This window comes from Sinohyriopsis cumingii, chromosome 2 (assembly GCF_028554795.1).
Source record: "Sinohyriopsis cumingii isolate HCF-2022 chromosome 2, ASM2855479v2, whole genome shotgun sequence".
Classification (NCBI taxonomy): domain Eukaryota; kingdom Metazoa; phylum Mollusca; class Bivalvia; order Unionida; family Unionidae; genus Sinohyriopsis; species Sinohyriopsis cumingii.
This window is the reverse complement of record NC_142962.1, coordinates 73,769,970-73,790,734: the sequence shown is the minus strand read 5'-3', so window position 1 is coordinate 73,790,734 and position 20,765 is coordinate 73,769,970.

The following is a 20,765-nucleotide window of genomic DNA, read 5'->3' as shown; positions in this document are numbered from 1 at the left end:
GCTACTTTTGCGTTGTTACCTTATTCCAGGACCACTAGTCCCCAGTTCAAACCTAATCTTTCCTCTAATTAGTCATATCTAACATGAATATCTCTCACTTTTTCTTTGAACTATCTTGTATGTATTCTTGGGTATGGATGCTCTTTGGTTTTTATGTTTGCATCTTGAACTATCTTGTATGTATTCTTGGGTATTGATGGTCTTTGGTTCTCATATTTGCATCTTGAACTCCTTGGTTTTGATGCTCATGAGGACTTCAAACTTTTCAGAAACACGCACCTTGCATGGTGATACCTATCAATATTTTTTAAATGTGTTAATTTGTCAAAGTATCAATACAGAACTAACAATGACTTATTCCTTAATATTATTTTTAGGCTTGCTTTCAACAAGACCTACCCTCATCAGAAAGTTTGGATTGTGATGCTTGTTTTGATGCACTAAACAGAAGTAAACTAGAAATCAGTATAAATTGCCACACTGTAGACATCATAGCTATATGACTGAATTTTTTTCGCAACTACGTTAAAAATAAACTTTATATCTAAATATACACAGACTAAAGTTCTGTCCACCTCTCCAAGTTCTGCACTAGTTTAGCTACATGGTTTCCTGATGTGGTTGTCCGCTCTGATATATCTCTTTCCATTATGAATATTTGTAACTATTATATCTCTCATAGCCATCTCTATCCTGCTTGTAAGTTCCTCTAGTGTCAAGCCCCAATCTTATATCTTGTATCTCCTATCTGTATGTGTATATATACACATTGTGTGTGTGTGTGTGTGTCTATATATATATATATATATATATATATATATATATATATATATATATATATATATATATATATATATGCTACAGCACACACCAACACCCACTTCACTTACATAAAGTGTCTGATTGGCTAACAAGGAGCCCCGAGTGGTCTAAATCGCTGTCCGTTACTAATCACTGCCATCTAATCTTTGTCTGCGTGGGTTCGAGTCTCGGATTCAGCCAATGTGGGTATGTGAGAAAACTTGCCAGTAGTTTATTGTGGGTCGGTGGTTCTTTTCGGGATTTTCCCGGGTTCTTCCTCCACCATTAATACTGGCCGCCATGTATAGCCTTTCGTGTGCTGAAAAATGGCGTTAAACCCTACAACAACAACAACTGATCGGCCAACCATTACTAAATTAAGGACAGTCCACCCCAACCCCCTAGACATAACATAATTAAATGGTGCTGAAACCGCACTGAAAGAGTATGACCCCGTTACCCAAATTAGTCAATATGCTGACCCATTTACCCAGATTAGTCATTGCCTGAATCCCACAAACTGCACCTGATATTTATGTTTTCCAAATTCTCACCCCCAACTTCTCGTTAAATATATACTGGTAACTGCAGTTTCACACAATACAATCCCTTTGATCATATTGACTTGAATATTAAGATTATTGACGATTCAGAATTTGCTTTGAAAGTAAAAGTGCTTGGCATCAAATAGAACATTTGAATACTTTGATATAAAGAAGAGAAAAAATGTGGAGAACGCTGATTTAATTAAGAAATATACTGTATAAGTATGTGTTTCTTGTAAATTTGAAACAATTATTGCTGGAGTAAATTTATCGCTTAGCTTTGTAACCAGTGTTAGGGTTTATAAATCCTACCCATTTATATTCTAGTTCATGTTGTTATGGTGTTTTCTTTTTTAAACCTAATTTGGCACTCATCCCACCTGTTACTGTGCACCAAATGTGCATTAATAGTTACTAAGTTTGGGACTGGGCAATGTGGGACTTGACAAAAAGTAGCCACACTTATAAAGGAAGGAAGAAAGGTTTTGATTCCTCCTCTTCCTTGTCTCAGGATGATTCCTGCACCCCATTCTCCCTTTTGCAGAGAGATTACCACCTCCAGCGGGGGAATTATCAGTAGCTCTTTCAGCTTGTACAGGGCAAGGCTGCCAGAGAATATGACATGGGTCATCAAACCAGACATTGGTTTTTGACCGACAGTTTAGGAAAAGGATAGAATTGATATCCACCACCACCATTTCTCTGTCACCATTTAATCCCTATGTGGATAGGAGTAAGGTTTTTTCCTCACCCTTCAAGGTAAAGGGATCGCATTAGCATTCTTCACATCACTGTTTCGTTTTAATCCCTACGATATTGTGGGGATCTCTTCTACCCAGTAAGTAAGCACACACACACACCCCATGTCATGGATGCAAGTTTCATACAGGTCCGTCAAACTGCTTGATTTTAATACTGGACAATCAAGACCTTGAAAGTACTTGAAAACTAATATGCTTGCAAAAAGTGTTTAATAGTCCCTGAATTTTTTTAAAGGTAATCAAACGTCACTTGCATAATTATCTGGAAAGGAAAAAAACATTTTTCCTCATAATATGTCTTGAATTTGTTCTTTGAAAATCATTTCACGTAACTTTGAATGACCTTAAAATTGTATACTTCTAAAGCTGTATTAGCCCTATGGGTGTCTCTTCCTCTGTTTCAATGGCCGTCATGAAAGGCAGACCTTACACCTTCCCCGTTCCTTCTTACCTTGTCTAAGAAGGAGCACAGCGGCGATCGTTGATGCCGTTCTTCCAGGAATGAAGATTTAAGGGTTGGACCCGTTGTCTCCCAACCCCTAAATCCCTTGTGTGAGCGGGACGAGAGTTTGAACCCTCAATCTTAACGTCTCTTCCAAAAGGGATAGTTATGGATCATCTTGACAGCGAAGAGGCTGCCTGACAGCAATCTGGGTGGACTGTAACCACTTCCAAGCTTCAATCTCTGGTTTCAGTCTCTAGTTTTAGGGTTCATTTACTTAATTTTGTTCTTAAACCACCCCCACCCCAGAAGATTAAGGTGCTACCCACGTGGGGATATCAGCTGGAATCTGGGCTCGTCTCTCTGTCAAATCTTTAGAAGCTTTTGAACTTCAGATTTGAACCATGATTTTAATAGCCTATTGTCAGCTTGCATTTGGCCTTGTGCATTTATTATATGTATTATGTCATTATCATCAGGCAAAGAATTTGTAATTTAATTACTAAAATCATCAGCGCCATTCTAAGACATTTTTCTTTAATAATACCTAAGAAATAGAGACATCTTTAGCACCAATATTCGCAACACCCCTACTGCTTTTGTCTACCGCGTGGCATCCTTTTCATAGTCAATACCTCTAAATTACAACAACAAAAATATACAATTATTAAGCATAAAATATCAGTGGTATATTGTGTACAAATGTAGAGACACAATGACAACTACAGAATGTGCTAAGAACAAAATTATGTAAGACATTTAAAGAGTAATTTATTCCATCTAAGTATAATCCGCGAATGAGAACAAATATCATAGTTCCAAGGTACAATTCTTTCTGTTTTGATATTCTTGTCATCACTGTAAAAACATACCTTTTCATAACTTCTTCAACACTAAATACATTATAGTTTACAAACAGGGTACAGGCACTATTCCATGTTGGAACCGCTCCTAGTGGTTACAGCGTCAGCCTCGGATGCGGAAGGTCGTTGGTTCGATCCCCGGCTGCGTCATACCAAAGACTTACAAAAATTGTACTAATTGCTGCCACGCTTGGCGCTCAGTATTAAGAGGCTAGTTTTAGGACTGGTCGGTCTGGTGTCAGGATAATGTGACTGGGTGGGACATTGTGCTACAATTATGCGGCATGATGCCCCAGTTCTAGACATCAATATAAACTGCTACACTGCAGACATAGTAGCGATATGACTGATTTTTTTTTTTTAAAGCTACGTTAAAAATCCAAATCACACACCCACACCCATATTAGAAGGCTTACTACAAAACGAAGTCTATTATTATATTATTATAACTAATAACTAGCTTTGTTCTCATGCATGCACTAAAGTTTGTCCACAGAGGAGCGTATCGCATTGCTGCAGCAATAAGATTTGAAATAATCGAAGTTTGATATTCACAAAACAATTTTTAATTTTTGAAGAAGCATATGTTTGTTCAAGTACACAAAAAATATGTAATGTTTTATCATGTCTTCATAATCTGACCGACTTGATTTTAAAATATGACCCAAATAGGTATAGCTGTTGACTAAAATAATGGCCGTTAAAAAGTATAGAGGGAGGAGATGGTATTTGCTGAGGGAGGAGATGGTAACCTGCTGTAGAAAGACTTATCAATGACATATCATCCGCTAAACTTAAACTGTTAAGAAATAACCTATATTGGTGTAAAGTGTATTCCCAGGTGACAGTGACCCAGCTTACGATTTAACTCGTCTAAGCATATAGTACATAACGAAATAATACTCCCCACCTAACCCCATTTGTTACATGGAAAGAGCAGGATGCTGCACTTCCCCACATCACATAGTAGAACTGTTTGACATACCTAAGGAAGAGGTATAAGTCTACAATTATTTTTGTTCGTCATGTTACCAATTTTACTCTTCAGTAGCGAGATAACACTAACCTTTTGTGAAATCTTCTGGAACGAAGTTATATACAAACATACAATTAAATAAAATCATTAATAGAACATACATTGTACTATCTGAAAATTAAAAAATGTTCTACATATAAAAAAAAAATCTGATTGTGGACATTTACCCTCTTTTTGTTTAGCTATGGCATGTTGGATCTCAGATGATGCGATTAGTTCAGTAGGAGTAGAAGGGGCCTTGATTGCTCAAAGAACATACTCCTTATTCGAATCATTTTAACTCTACTGAGTAAGGCTTCAAAATGAATTCTCAGCATGTTGCATATGTTATATTGGCTATGGTTTCCATTAAAGCAGATTGGTTGCCTATTGGAAATTGTACTAATATTTTGTTTAACTTGCTTCCAGAATTCACGTTGATCTAAATTTTCAAATTTATTTGCAAGCGTGTCTGCTTAATTTTTACTTCTTTCTTATATAATCTAAGGACCACTCAGGTGGCCTAGTGGTTAGAGCGTCCGCCTCGGAGGTCGTTGGTTCGTTCCCCGGCCGAGTCATATCAAAGGCTTATAAAAATTGTACAAACAGCTGCCTCGCTTTGCGCTCAGCACTAAGAGGTTAGTGTTAGGACTGGTCGGCCTGGTGTCAGGATAATGTGACCTGGGCATGATGCGCCAGTGCTAGGCATCACTATAAACTGTCACACTGCAGACATCGTAGCGATATGACTGAAATATTGTTAAAGCTACGTTAAAATTTCAAATCACACACACACACACACACACACACACACACACACATATATATATATATATATATATATATATATATATATATATATATATATATATATATATATATATATATATATATATATATATATATATATATATATATATATATATATATATATATATATGATTTAAGGGCATACTTAAAATAAGTTCTTGTTTGGCTTGTTTAGTTTTTGAGAGGCCCATGACAAGGTTTACCCTTAATGTCGAGGTTTAACCGTATCACGTTACATAAGGAAAGTTTTTCGTGCATAGTCATGCAGTTCTTTGACAGACATTTCCGCCTGGTAAAATGCTGCGACCAGGTTTGGCTTACTAGTTAAGCATTTACCGGAACTGGACAGTAGTTAAGTGGGATACCCTAGCCTCAATGGGACTTAGCATTAAAAACACCCCTGGGACAATCTAGCCTCAAGGGGAATTTAACATGGGGAAAAAATCATGGGACACTCTAGCCTGAAGGGGAATTGAACATGGAAAAAAATCATGGGACACTCTAGCCTCAAGGGGAATTGAACATGGGAAAAAAGTCTTGGGTCACTCTAGCCTCAAGGGGAATTGAACATGGAAAAAAAAAATCTTGGGTCTGTTGAGAGATAAGGGAAAAATGGAACAGGGTCGGGACCCTATTTTAAATGGGTTCCGACCAGATGGGTCTATGGAAATGGAACATACGAAAATTGAAACAGGGAGGGGTCTCTATTTTTTTTTTAAACACAAAAAATAAAAAAATAAAAAAATGGGGTAGGCAATTGAAAGTCGATCTCTTTTCGAGAAATGTGGGTGGCCCTAAAAAGGGCCTTTGGTTTTCTTCTTCTTCTAATTTCTTCTATTTCTCCACCAGCTTCTTATTTTCTGTCCTACACTTTTTCTCTTATTTTCTTTCTTTTCTTCCTCCTTTTTCTTCTTTTTCTCTTCTTTCTGCTTCTCCTCCTATTATTTCTTCCTCTTCTCATTTTCTTCATCTTTTTCAATTTTTTGGTTCCATTCTCTCATCCTTATCCTTTCCTCTTCATCCTCCTTCTCCTCCTTTATTTCTTTCATCAGAGCACTGATCATGTCCTTTACTTTTCTTAAATTGTTGATCTCCATCTTCACTCGATGGGGACTATAAGAATAGTGATCCTCGTTTAGCCTCAGTAACATTTGCTCCATCATACCCAAATTGTCCAGGACGTCTTGCAATGTTTTCATTTTATCAAGTTGGTTTGAAGCCATATTCTTTTTTATTCTCTGTAGAATGGTTTGAACGACGAACACTGTGGGTTCTTATAGTGAAAGCGCGGACGTGATGGAAAACATCCCCCTAAAACAAAATTTATATTGCCTAGATCATAACCAAACAACGCGCGGACGTGAAGGAAAACATCCCCTACTTTTCTCATTTCATATGATCTACTATCCACACACGCAAAGCATTAAAATGAAACCCTAATCTACTATTCACACAAACCAACTTAAGCTCTTACATAACCCAATAATCTACTATCCACACAAACATACGTGAGCGCTTACAAACAAACACACACACACACACACACACACACACACACACACACATAAAAAACACACACTCACACAAATAAAAAGAGTCAGTGTTTATATTCACACTACTCGACATACACACATTGGCAAATCGATTACTATTTCTTTTCTAGAGTATTGGTTAGCCCTGAAAAGGGCTCTTTGTTTTTGAACTCCAGTGACACCTGGTTAATGATGGCACCTTCCAGGCCTGGCACCACACACACATCTTCTTCCCCAGTCTGTTTTCACTCTTTCTGGGGGGAGAGCAGAGGCGGGATAAGTGGCTTCAGAACCCCAATCTTCTGTCTCTGGGATTCTGAACTTTCTTCTCTCCTTTTCTTCCTCTTCTTTGTTTCTTCTCTCCTCCTCTTCTTTGTTTCTTCTCTCCCCCTCTTCTTTATTTCTTCTCTCCTCCTCTTTCATCCTTCCCTCTTCTACGATGGCCTCTGCAGCCAGCTCATTCACTATACGCCTGGCATATTCCAGGTGTACATGAAGTTCAAGCAGTTTAGCTAGTCTGGTGTTCATTCTGGTGGTGTTGATCAATCAACAAGGGTAGCTAGACTGCCGAACGATTTTTAATTTATACGAAAAGCGCGGACGTGATGGAAAACATCCCCTAAAACAAAATTACCTAGATCATAACCAAACAAACGCGCGGACCTAAATGAAACACTCACTCACTTTTTATACTACCCATCACTATTCTAAAAAATTTTATTAAACAAATAATATACTATCTACATACGCAAAGCAATCCAATCAAATCCCAAACCTACTCTCCCCACACGTCAAACAGCAAAAAAAATCATCATAATCTACTATCCACACCAACGTACGTGAGCACTTACAAACACATAATCATATACACAAACACATACACTCACACTATAAAAAAAGAGTCAGTGTTTATATTCACACTACTCTACCTACACACATTGGCAAATGGATTGCTACTTCTTTTCTAGAGTATTGGGTAACCCTGAAAAGGGCTAATGTTTTTTTTTTGTTTGCTATGGCAATCTTTTAGTTTCTAAGAATGCGATGTCCTCTGACAATGGACTTTCTGACAATAGGTCTGCTTCTTCGGAAAGAGAAGAAGAACTCTTTGGTGTCGATACGACAATCGACAAATCCTCTGTCAGGTTCAGGTTTCTGCTGCTGCTATTGCTGCTCTCTCTGCTGTTTCTGAAGTCTGTACTTCTCTGTCCATTCTTCTTTCTCCCTGTTCACTTCTTCTCTGAAGAGCTTTTCTATCAGGTCTTCAGTGACTTTTAACATTCTCACATTCTCTATCTCTTCTGGCTTCGGTATCAGACTGTGTCTGACCCTGTGCAAATTCACGTAGGCTTCGTTTAGCTTAGCTAGTTTGGAGCACATCTTCGTAGGAGGATGAGTCGACAATGGATGGTTAGACTGGAGGCTACCCCGGCTTTAAAGTCAAAGCACGGACGTGAAGGAAAACATCCCTCCACGGTTTTCGAGCCGGAACGTTCAATGAGTGCCATGAGAGGGATAGTAAGAAGTCAAAGAGCATGAATCAAAATTCTTATAGCCAAACAAACCACAAAGACATTTTTTTCAAAACACAACATTTTTTTATTCAAAATCACTTAACACTAACAAACAACTCTAACATTTTTTAACAATAACTCAACAATATAACATCAAACATTTTTTTTCAAATCACAAACATTTTTATTTCAACTCACACATTATTTTGGACAGGGTTGACAACGTTGTGAATGAAATTGTGATTTCCACTGTTGGAAGTCATTAGGCCATTGATGGACACTACGTTTCCTAGCTAGAGACAAAAGACCAGTATAATGGTCACAAAACCATTTATCTACTTTCACATCGTTTCTAGAAGAAGAACGAGGATCAAAATGAGTCACTAAATGTTCTAAGGAATAGCCCAGGCTGCGATGATGCAGAAAATACACACAATATTGTCCACACACCAAGGAATCTGTGCCTTGTAATTTCACATTATTGAATCGGGTGGTCTGAGCATTTCTTCTCATAAAGTCAATGATATCGTCTTCCAAAGGAGGCAATCCGTACGAATCGAAATATTCCACACATCCTTCTTTAGGAAAGTAGACGGCTACCCAGTGGGTTCTTGGGAGATGACTGTCGTCCGTGTTGATCGCATAAGCTAGATGGTCTTGAGGTTTGCGATGAGGGAGTTCATCTTTAGCACAGACGACAGGATTCCAAGAAGCCGTGTACGAGCTGTGGTTCAAAAGGTAATAAAGATCCCAGGTATCCATGTTTTGTGTGGTTTTTTTTTCTTCTTCTTCTTCTTCTTCTTCTTCTTCTTCTTCTTCACGGGTAATGATAAGTCATCAATTCGATCCTGACCTTTTGCTTGAAAATGTCTGACAAGTAAAAGGCGTTTAGCTCCGACTTCTTACTCTGGTCCAAGAGAGATTTGATGCGACGGCGCTCCAGAGACGTTAATGGAGGAGAAGAATGTTTATCCAAGCCTTTATATCACTCGTTCAACACGAATTCTATCTCGATGACACCCCACGCTTTGTCCAGATATTCGTCCAATTTTTCTTCTTGGCTCAACATCAGACTAAATGGGCTTCTTGTTCTGACCATCTTGACTTCATCATGATAACTTCTTCGTCTTGGGATTCTTCTTCTTCTTCTTCTTCTTCTTCATCTTCTTCTTCTTCTTCTTCTTCTTCTTCTTCCACGGTCTCCTCACATTCCATCTTCAAAGTTTCTTCACTAGGCAAAGAGGGATAACAGTCTTCCATGGCTTCTAATAATCTAGAATGACTTCTCTCAAACTGTTGATTTCTATGGTATTGTCAAATTCTGCATACAGGAGGACGTTCACTGTGTGATCTGGAGGTGGATTTGCAAACTGAAGTTCCACACGAATCTGACCCGATTTTATAGGGTGGAAATGTCCCTCGTCGCTGCCTTGGTCTGGAGTGAAATCAAAACCCCACAAAGCATAGCCTCCTGCATAATCGTCGTACGAAATACCGTGACTGGTGTTGGTTCCTAACTGTCCGGTGGCTTCGTACAGGGACAAGATCGATCTCAGATAATTCTTTGCGACACCAAAGTTGGGCTCAAAGGGTCGGGTACACAAGGTCTTGCCGTCGCGACTGACTTCGATCTTGGACACATTGTAATGTTGAAACTCAAAAGGATTTTGATCGTGGGTTCCGTTGAAGGCTGAATTTCTGACGATACCAGCAATCAAACGTTTGGGTAACTGTCCTTGGAACAGATGATCTTCGATCATAGATCGCTGTCCAGCGGGAATAGTGAACGTTTTCACTTCGACGCATCGTATCGGATACTTGGCGGTCGTTCTGCTCAACGTCTGACTGACGTCGTTTCCCACTTTAGGTAACACTTCCACACCACGCACGTAAATTCGGGCTTCTTGAATGATAGGTTTGTATTCATTAGCATGGGCCATCAAATGGAAAGCGGCACTGCTACGATTCAGTCTCAGACGGATATCCACCCCGTTCAGCAAATACTTTTCTTGTAACCACATGTCCAAATGCAAACGATCCATCAGTTCTAAACTTCGCCCTTGCAGAATTTTCTTACGACGGTCGTTAAACCCCACATTGTGAGGATTGTTATCTTCTGTCAGGACTGTGTCGCTAAACGTGCCTACACCTGCCGTGTCAGGTTTCCATACCACGCAAGCATCCAGATGAGTATTCTTGGCTTCTTTTCCGTACGTCAAGAGATTTTCCAGGTAGGCACGATATGGGTAAGTATCCATGCTGCTGCTGACCAGATTGTTATTCAAGTACAAGTCCACTTCACTGAACAAGGAATGCATGAAATTGTTGACAGGAGCTACTCTAGCATTGCCTCCTGGATTCGTGTTGTCCGTTTTGATCACTTTCACTTTCAAATACAGGTAACTGCTATTCAGATCGATGTAATCTTCGGGTTGTCCTTTGATTTCAAACTCGATGGGAGCGGAATCCGTCAAAGAGGAGACAGGATGAAATTCCACCCACTGGGATTCTTGCATGGTCATCATGGTGGGGGGCATGGCAAACAGATCCAGTTCCGACTTGGAACAGGCGCAAGACTCTCGGTGCATCATTTTTTCCTCTTTCTCAATAATCGAAAACGTCTAAGTCTCGAACGGTTCTTCTTTTCTTTGCTTTCTAGCTTTAGACGTGTGAAGTCTGGTGAAAGGGTGTTTTCTTCGTCGTCTCTTTCTGCCTTGTCCTTGCTGAATGCTTGACTCGGTAGCGTGCAGGGCATTTATAGGTGTGTCTCATAGGCCCAAAAGGTCTTTGCCCGTTTGCAGCAAGACAATTTTGCCTGCCCTCATGAAGGCTTCTTTAGGATTTTGTTTGTCGATGATGACATTTTGGAGAAATTCTTTGCCTTGTGTCAATGCCGCATCTTTCAAGGCGTGCAATCCGCGTGGCACCATCGGTTTCAACACCGGGGCCACCGAACGAAAGGCCGATTTTAACATATCTCCTAAACCGTGTCCTCGCTGTCGAGCAACCCCTCGGTACACTGGATACATGACTGACGAATCGTGAGAGAACCGTTTTCCAAAATGGAGTTTCACCGTGACTTTTCCTTTGGTGAATGGAATATTTTGTCCCAGATCTCCTTTTATAGCAATGTTGACCGTGTCCAAATACGACTTGCTGACAGGCAAATAGTGAGGATGTACATATTCGCGGTGAACGTGGTAAGTGTTTCCACCTTCCTCGTCAGTGACCGTGGCAGAATCCACTTTGAAAGGAATGACACGCAGTAACGGCACACAGGTGTGTCCCACCACGTTGTACTCCACCACATCGGAGTACACAAAGATCAAATTCAGTCCTTGGTTCAGTTCTACCGGGGCACGAAATAACTTGCTAAAAGACTCGTTGTCGTAAATGATTGGTAATTCCTTTTTCTTGAGCATGGCCTTTCTCATGTCCATGTCTCCGCCCAACATGTCAAACAATTCAGGACAAAATAAAATGGACACGATTTTACCCCCGTCAAATTTCATCAAGAAGCGACGAGCTGCTTTGTGGTATTCCATGGTGACACTTTTTTTGACACTTTCCAAAGCTTTCAGAAACACGACATTAAATCTGGAGGTAATGGTGCTCACCAAATGTTGACCTCTAAAATAATAGCCTGGGGGAATGAACAAGTGATAGGTGGTGTACTTTTGATTTTTTGTGCCAGGGGTGAATGATTTCTACTAAAGCCACTTCCCAATGGGCTTCGTGATCTAATGAGATGGTCTGAGGTAATTTGGCCGTGTAACAGCACAACGTGTTCTTGGGAAACACCTCCATGAAACTGTCACTGGGTAAGGTTAAGTAAAATTGGTTTTGGTGACTCATAATTCCAGAGTTATGTGGCTGTCCGAGGGGTTACTGGACGTCAAAGGCGTGTCTCCGCTCAAAATGGGGTTATTGTTGTTGTTGTTGGAGCGGTGACCGGCACTGGCACTGGACACAAGGTTCTCATGGTTCCCGCTCGAGGAGAATTTCAGGGAGGGATTGGGAAGCAGGTAACCGATGCAACTGCTCAATAAAATGGTCCACAGTTGTTTGTCTCCTTGTTGCAAACTCAAATTGGCAATGGCTGAACCGATGACACAATACACCACGAAGATTTGGCAGAAAAAGACGATTTGCGTTTTAGGCACACGTTCTCCACACCACACCCACAAAGGTTGTATTTGTAAATCTTGCAGAGAAGAATTAGGTGAAGGAGTGGTCGACGTAGCTGCGTCTGTGTGAAAGGGCATGATGGTCACTTCTTTTTATAGTCGATGACTTGCGAAGCGTCGATCCAAGAATCAAAACTGGGTGGATATCCTTTCCAACGTACTTTGACTTCTTTGACACGTCGTCAGCCCACTTTACGGGTTCTGCGTTCGAGAATGCTTTCGATGTCGTACACGTCTTCTTTTTTGGTGACACGTTGTAACTCGGGTAAGTAAAACGTTCCTCTGAGCACTTCTCCGTTCATGTCTTCCAATTTATAGACGGCAGGATGACGGCCATGCACTCGTCCAGTGACACGAAACAATTCGGTCGTCCAGTTAGGTAAGTAACCTTTGTCGAAAGTGCGTTTGGTTTTACCAATGCGTACCCAATCTCCTACGGCCAACACTCCACTTTTCTTGGGGGCAGCCCTCGTCGGGGATGTACCAGACAGGCGCTCAAACACCAGCACTTCGTTCTCGGGAGTCACTTCTTGCGGGGCACGTCCGATGCTTCGATGGTAAGATTGGTTGTACGCTTGCACCAGGTGCGGTAAGATATCGATGTACTTCAGAGTGTGGTGATGCGTAAAATAATTCCACATACGTTCTTTCAAAGTGCGTTGAAAACGTTCCACGATGCTGGCTTTGGTTTCGGGATTCTCGGTGGTAAAAAAATGAATGTCACGTTTCTAAAATTCTTTTTGGAAAGCTTGGTTCAGAAATTCGGTGCCTTTGTCCGTTTGCCATCGAAGAGGGTGACGACCGCTTTGTTTCAACACTCGTTGCAGGGCTCGCACTGACTCGCCGCTCGATTTGGAAGTCAAGGGTACGACCCAGGCAAATTTGGAAAAGACGTCGATGACACAAAACAAATATTTGTAGCCACGATTGTAGCTGGCCAAATGAGAGACATCGGCTAAATCGGCTTGCCATTGATGATCGATGCCTTCCACTTGGGTGCGACTTCTGGAAAACTTGCGTCGAATGGGTTTGTGTAAAGTGTAGGTAGCTTGTTCTTGTAACCATCGTTGCACTTGAGGTAAACGGAGACTTTTCAGTCGCATTTTGGCAGCACGATACCATTTTTGAACTCCTGTGTAACCTGCAGGATGCGAGGGATCGTAGTAAATGCTGGCTAACACTTTTTCCATTTTGTGTTTGTGTGTTAATAAGGCACCCACTCTTGGAAGATGCTACTCTTTTTCTCTTGGGGTACTTTCTTGGATTGCAATGCTTTGCGTGTGCGACCAGCAATAGGTGTCGCAGAGGAGGATGTCGGAACAGGGGATATCGGTTCTTGTTTCACTTCTGTCTTCACTTCTGTCTTCACTTTCTTTTTCTCTTGTGATGAAGAAGTGGTGGTCATCATCTTTTTAATCCATCCAACTCTGGAGGTAGGTGGTGTTGTTAACTTGCGTACTTTTTCTGGTGGAGTTTGAAACCCTTCTTCTTCTTCTTCTTTTTCTGTCTTGGTCACTGGTAGTGGTGGTGGTACTGGTGATGGTGCTGGACGTTTCATCAAGGTCTTAAAATCTTTCAGAGTGGGTAGAGATGTTTCGTCTAAAGCTTTCTGGTGAAAGAGTTGCAGTCGTTGCAAGAGTTGACCGTACTTTTGCGATTTTTCTGTTTCGGACAAATCTTGGCGATCCATCAAGGACTGCAATTCGTGTTGTAACTGGGACATTTCGCTCAAATGGGGATTAGGAGGTAAATGCGGGGTGCGTTCTTCTTGCCAATGATGGTATTCCATCCATCGTTTGTAAGGCACTAAAGCTAGTTTTCGTCCTTCCATTGGGTTGTCAAGGGTCGATTCTGAGATCTTGGGACTTCCGAGGGCCTTTTTATTTTGCTCCCATCAGTCCTCCCAACATGGTTCCCAAGACTCCTTTCAGCAAGGGGCCTAACAAGAGGGGTAAAATGCCTCCACGTTGGACCAACATTTTCTTCTTTTGACGAAGGGGGATTTTCTTTTGAACCATTTGGCGAAGAACGTGACGATGTTTGCCTAAGCATTGTTTCTGGTGTTTGGACAAAGGGATCGTACCTTTCAAGACGTTCAAACAACATTCGCACACGGTATCGATGACCTCTTTGGAAGCTGATTGAATGAGTTTTTTTTCGTAGGGGTGGAAAAGCTTTGGACAGGACAGATAACATGTCCCCATGTCTGACTAAACGTAGTGGCAGTCCTTTCCTTTTCTTTCCTTGGGGTTGTTTAGAAGAGGGATGTTTTTTGGAAGGTGACATCTTTGAATCTTCAGGAGCACCAAAACACTGATACCCCGACTTGGTCACACACCTTTTTTATACTGGAACGCGTCGCCACTGATTGTCTTTACGTCGTATCAACTTCAGGACAGGTATGACACGTCGTGCAGGGGTATGCAACGGACTAAATCGAGCCAGTTCTTGCTTGGACAAATCCAGTAAACTTTGTAACATGCCCGATCTTTCTTGGACTTTGATTTTGGGAGAAGGTACTTTGTGAGCAGCAACCACTGCCAATAAATTGGAGGGTCCTGCCACTGGGGAAGCTCTTGGGGTCATGAACGGAGAAGTTCTTGGTGTGATCAACGTCTCCAAGTACTCTTCAGTTCTTGGTGTCATCAACGGAGAAGTGGATGAACTTGAGGCTGCCGGAGACGCGGTCACCGCCGTGGCAGGTCGTGGTTTGCGAGTGTAAGGTTGCGTCCTGGCCGAAGTGCCTCTCTTGCGACTAGTTTTCTTCTGTGGACTTTTTTTTTTCTGGGGACTTTTTCTCTGTTTCTTTTTCTGGGGGCTTCTTTTCTTTTTCCGGGGTGGTGTCTGGTAAGAGGAGGGTCCCGCCACTGGAGAAGTTCTCCTTGGGGACCTGGTCTTTTTCTTCTTGGAGCTTCGTTTGACTTTTTTCTTGGGGAGAACTTTGGGGGCATTAGGATTCCATCTTAAGAGAGAGCGAATGATGACCCCTCCTAGAGTACCGCTCCCTCCAGGTTTCAAAATGATTTGTTTTTTGGTTTGAGTGTCGATGCGGGGATCGGCCAGTTGGGTCAAAGCGACTTTGTTTCGATCAAAAAAGCGTTTGGTTTGATGAGGAATCTGAATGATCCCTTGGAGTAATTGACGTGCCGTCACCGTGAACCATCGTAACACTTCTTTGAGACTAGATTCTAAGACACGAGCTCGTGTTTGTGGATTTTTTTCTCGACTGATGCCATACAAGGCACGAATCAATTTGACGGGAAGGTGCGACTGAAGGGACGTCATGTTGACGTTGTGTGAGACAGACGAAAAGGGTCTGAGGTTTTTATAGATTTTTTTGTGGAATGAAATTAAGTCGAGGACGGAGACGTGTACAGGACAGGCCCTCCGTCTTGGCACCAGTGGTGAAACAAGTGGGTACGAAATCGCAAATCATCGGGGGTCGTAGGTTTCAAATCGACAAGTAAATAGGCGTGTGGAGTTTGAGTGGCATCGTCGTACGCCTGAGTCAGCCAAGGCGTTCCTAACTGTTTGGCTAAGACTTGAACTTGCGATTTATCTCGAGGGCTTTTAAACAAGACCACGTAATGCGCATTGAGACTGATGGTGCGATGGGCTTTACTTTGTTGAAACAAATTTTGAGTGATGTAAACGACACTGGCATTACGATGATGCCCTTTGCGCGTGAACCACAGTTTAATTTCTTCTTCGTCTTCTCCTAACATGTCGAAAGTGACCAAATGGGTTTGACGGGAGTCAGAGACGATGCCGTCTTCTTTTTTAGGAATGCCTTCCACAAACACGATGGAATCGCCTTGACTTTCTCGCAAGAGGCTGTACGCCGATTGCCACTCTTTGTAACACCACACGATCCGTTGAGGTGGTCGATCGATCAAATGATGGTTATGTTCGATCAAGCGTTTGACGAATTCGGTTTTCCCTGAACCGCTAGGTCCAGCAATGAGCATGTTAAAGGGATGGCGAAGATACAAAGCCTCCCAACTGGCACGATCTAAGTGTTCGTAGATGACTTTGACAGTGGAGGAAGAGGGAGCAGAGACAGCAGAGGCAGCCATAGTGTGAGGAATGTCACTTGTGACACGAAAACAAACAAGACAAGAGTTTATATACTTTTTTCAGGACACGTTTATTGAATGTTTTAAACATGAACACGAAAGACAAAAATATATAAAAGCCAAAAGCTTAAGTACAACGATAAAAGGCACATGATAACCATCAACGTGGAATAAAAACAAGTGTCTGTACAACATGTTTTGGGTAATGTTCTGACCAGTTCTATAGAGGGTAAGGTCACACAAGTGTCCTCCCGAAAGGGTCTTTCAGGGATGTCCACGACAGTCCTGTCCTGGGTGACGGGTTCTTCTGGTACTGTCATTAACACAGGTTGAAAATTCGCAAGGCTCACAATCGCATTCCACTTCAGAAGCCCAACACTTGAATTGTGTTTTTCTAAACTTGTTTTGTGTTTCTCTGAAAGTATTCATCTTGTTCACTTGGTCTTGGTAGTCACAACGAACTATGGATCTTGCCTAGGGTTCCTTTTTTATATACAGACCAATACCGGCGTGTCCATACGGTAAAGTGAAATGATTGGGAAGTCGCACTCGCTTCTGGTACACGATTTGATAGACGTTTTCCAAGGATCGACTGATGATGTGGTGAGTGGGTAAACGTACAATCTTGTTCGGTTGATAGGTGGTCACTTTAAAGTGTTCATCCTCTCCAGATTGCAAGGCTTCTTTCAATACCCCAAAGTTGACCACTCGACTGGTACGATAATTCAGAGTCAATCCTTTTACTTTACACTTCGTGTGCACTTCTCCTTGTGGGTCCCGGTATTCGTTGCCGTAATTTTTTGGACCGCCACTGACGAAACTTAGAATCTTGTCGTCGGGATGCTCATCTGTCCAGGCTCCTAAATGGTCTCTTTCCATGTCAGGGTGCTGTTGACTCGGGTGATGGATGTAAATGCAACTGTCCGTGTCAAAGTACAGGACGCGTTCCTCTAACAGTTCTAAAGCTTCGTACAATTTTAAGCGAGCATGAGCTGTCACGTAAGCCGCAATGATGGCATTTCCAAAAGGGTCGTCTTGTACAAAGTCCAGATCTTCTTCGTAATTGACCAAGATCAAATCCTCGCGAAACGACGTCCACGTATTTCATGAATTTGGTTTTGTCGTGAATCATCTGAAAGTAGCGGGAAGGTTCTGTCAAATACTCCGTCTTGGGTAAACACGGACGTTGTGCCATTTTACCCCACAAGCAATTTAACATCACTTTGGCAAACGATCGCCTGCCTTCGTTTTTCTCGATGTGATCTAAAGTAATGCCTTCTTGTGCCCGGTATTTCTCTTTGAAATGTATTTGGTCTTCGGGAGTGTGACACCAGGAAGGATAGCCACTGGCTTCTTGCTTCAGTTTCAAAAAGGCATCCACGTAGTCGGCGAAAATGCCTTTCTGAGTGGGGTCACACTTGTGGTATTGTTGTGCCTTGGGAAAGTGACAAATTTCGTACACTTCTAACAGTTGATATCCCATGTTCAGAGCTTTGAACAATTCTACGCTGACCCAGGTTCCCGTCAAAGCCCGTTCTTCCTGGGTGTGCTGACAAGGCTGATCTTGGTTGCACGTTTCGGCACAAGTACGGCACAAAGGAAACATCAGTTTGCCTTGGCAATGTTGAGGTAAGACGGGATGGTACAATTCCGTGGGAGGCAAAACTTTGCACTTGATCAAGCCTTCGTATTGTCGAATGTTTTTCAGGTCGATGTGTTCCGTGAACAATTGTGGGTGCCCTGCAGGAAAGCGACAATATTTGCGCACGTAGGGATACAGCGAACACACGTCCAAGTATTTGATTTCTTCTCCTTTCTCTTCGTCGGCTTGGTACAGCAAACAGGTGGCATTGGTCCTTCCTCCGTACAAACTATCCCTCGGGTTCAGGGGGGGGGGGTCCATGAACTGGTAACTTTCCACGAGGCGTTTAAATTCGGGATCGGTTTTCAAACGGTGATCGTATTCGTGTTCCCACATTTCCACCACTTGGTATCCTTCCTGTTCTAACTTCAGGCGTCTCTGACAAGTGGCCTGGTACATGTCTTCCATGGTTCCTTGTAAAAACTGATTTTTAGTGTCGCGGTCAGGGTAACAGACGGGACATCCGTGAAATAAGCAACCGTTAAACTCGTACACGATCTTGGGGTTTTCTAAGTCGCAGCCATCGACCGAATGCGTTCCAATGGTCTTTTCGCCCCCTCCGTTGCGGGCATGCTGAATCCATTTGTCTTCCTTGTCGCACAAGTAATGTAACCAGCGTAGGGCTTTGACCGAGTATTGACGTTTGACATAGTTGGTCGTTTGAGGACTGATAACAGCTACGGTGTTTTCAGGCATGAATCGTTGCCGGTACACTAAGGAACACGCTTTGGCAATGGTGCAAGCTTCTTTCAAAGGATCGACCCCTCCGTGTTCCATGAACAGTTCTCGAAATTTTCCACAGCAACGTCGTAAAATGTCCACGTCGGAACGACAATACTTTAACATTTCTTCCTGAAAGTCGAAAGGGTCCGAGGCGTGAGCCTGGTACCAAGCGTAGAAAGCTTCTCGTTGTTCGGTACGCATGTTTTCAGGGTCGTAATAGTGAGCCTCAGGTAAATGGGGTAGAACGGCGTGTTGATTGGCTTCCGTATTGAAAAAGTGTGGAAAGTACCCTTTAGCCATTTTTGTCATTCCAAATGTTTTAGGCATTCGGCTCAAAGGCATCGCCAAGTAACTCATCGAATCTTTAAACTGTACTTGTCCCACTTGCATGAAAATGATTTTGGCTGCGTTCAAAGTGACTTTAGGACGCTCGGTGCCTTGTTCCGTATAGTATCTCAAAAGAAACTGTCCATCGTATCCGGAGAAATTGTGAGCCATCACTGTGGCATGATGATGACAATCTCCGTAACGTTCGATGTCCTCTTGGCTCCACGTCTTGTCGATGGGGTCTAAGACCCATTGGGCAAAATCGGCTAGCGTGTTCGGTCCCCGAAAGATTTTTTCACGTCCTCCATGAATCTTGCTGCAGTGAGGGCAATGACTGAAGATAGGTTCTTGAATGCACTTCTGGCACGCTCGATGAGCCACGCAGAAATTAGAAACGTGAATGCCAGTCTCTTGCATGCATTCGAAATCGAGAAAGATGAAATTGCCTTTCTTCTTGTGACCGTCCTCTTTCTCTGGTGGGGGTTGGTATTTTTGCACGTAGCATTGGTGTTCCAAGTCCACGATGTGGTGACAAATGTGACATTTTTTTCTTTCCTGAACATACGTGTGCCTTGGCATTATTGGTACGTATGCCTTGTCCACACGTAGGGCACAATCTCAGCAGTTGACAAGCACATTTCTGCTGTGAACCTTGCGTCTTCAAATGTTGTTGGTAACAGGTAGGGCTGACAAACGTGCGCAGACAAGTCGAACAATGCACTGGTCCTTCGCTCAGACAGGGTGGAGAGGCCAAACATCCTGAGCATTTCCATCCACAATGCTTGTGTTGCTCTCGATTGTTATAACCATAGTCACATTTCTCACAGTAATAACCGTATCCCAGGAATGCAGTGATACTGATAATGGTATCGAAATGGTCATCGTGATGATAAAGGTGAATTTATTTTCCATCCTTAAAATCTTGGCCTCGAAACAACAGAGGCCCACGCACTTCTTGAGGGTGCACTTTCAAGGTGTAGAATGGAGCTAGGGCATCTTGCAATTTTTGCATTTCAGGAATGCCACAGGGTTTGTCTTTGGGCAAGCCAGCTTGTTGTAACAGGAGTTCTGCTTCGTTTCGTTGTTTGGCTCGGTCCGATTGTCGAATAGTTTTCCAGGCTCTTTTCCATTCTACCGTGTCGTTCTTGTTGACATAGGGTCGTCCCACCACGATGGCCCTGGCTAAACACATCTGGTCTTGAGGGTTGTGAATTCGGACGAGACTTGTTTTGGTGCTGCGAAGCTCGTCCACCAATAACATCTTTTTGCGTCCAGTCCCTTGAGGAGGAGAGACGTGGGTCATGTCCAGTGTGGCTTTACCATCGGTGATGTCAAACTGGTCATTGGATTGTTGTACGTGTTGAATTTTGTCCATGACTTTGGAATCAGTCAATTCTGCAGGGGTGCTAAACTCGAACCAAACAGGGGATTTCAAACCGTCGTGTTGTATGGAAAGTCTCAAGCGATCGTCTTCTTTGGGTTGACATTGTCGCTTGAGTGTGGTGAGCAAAGAATACCACACCCCGG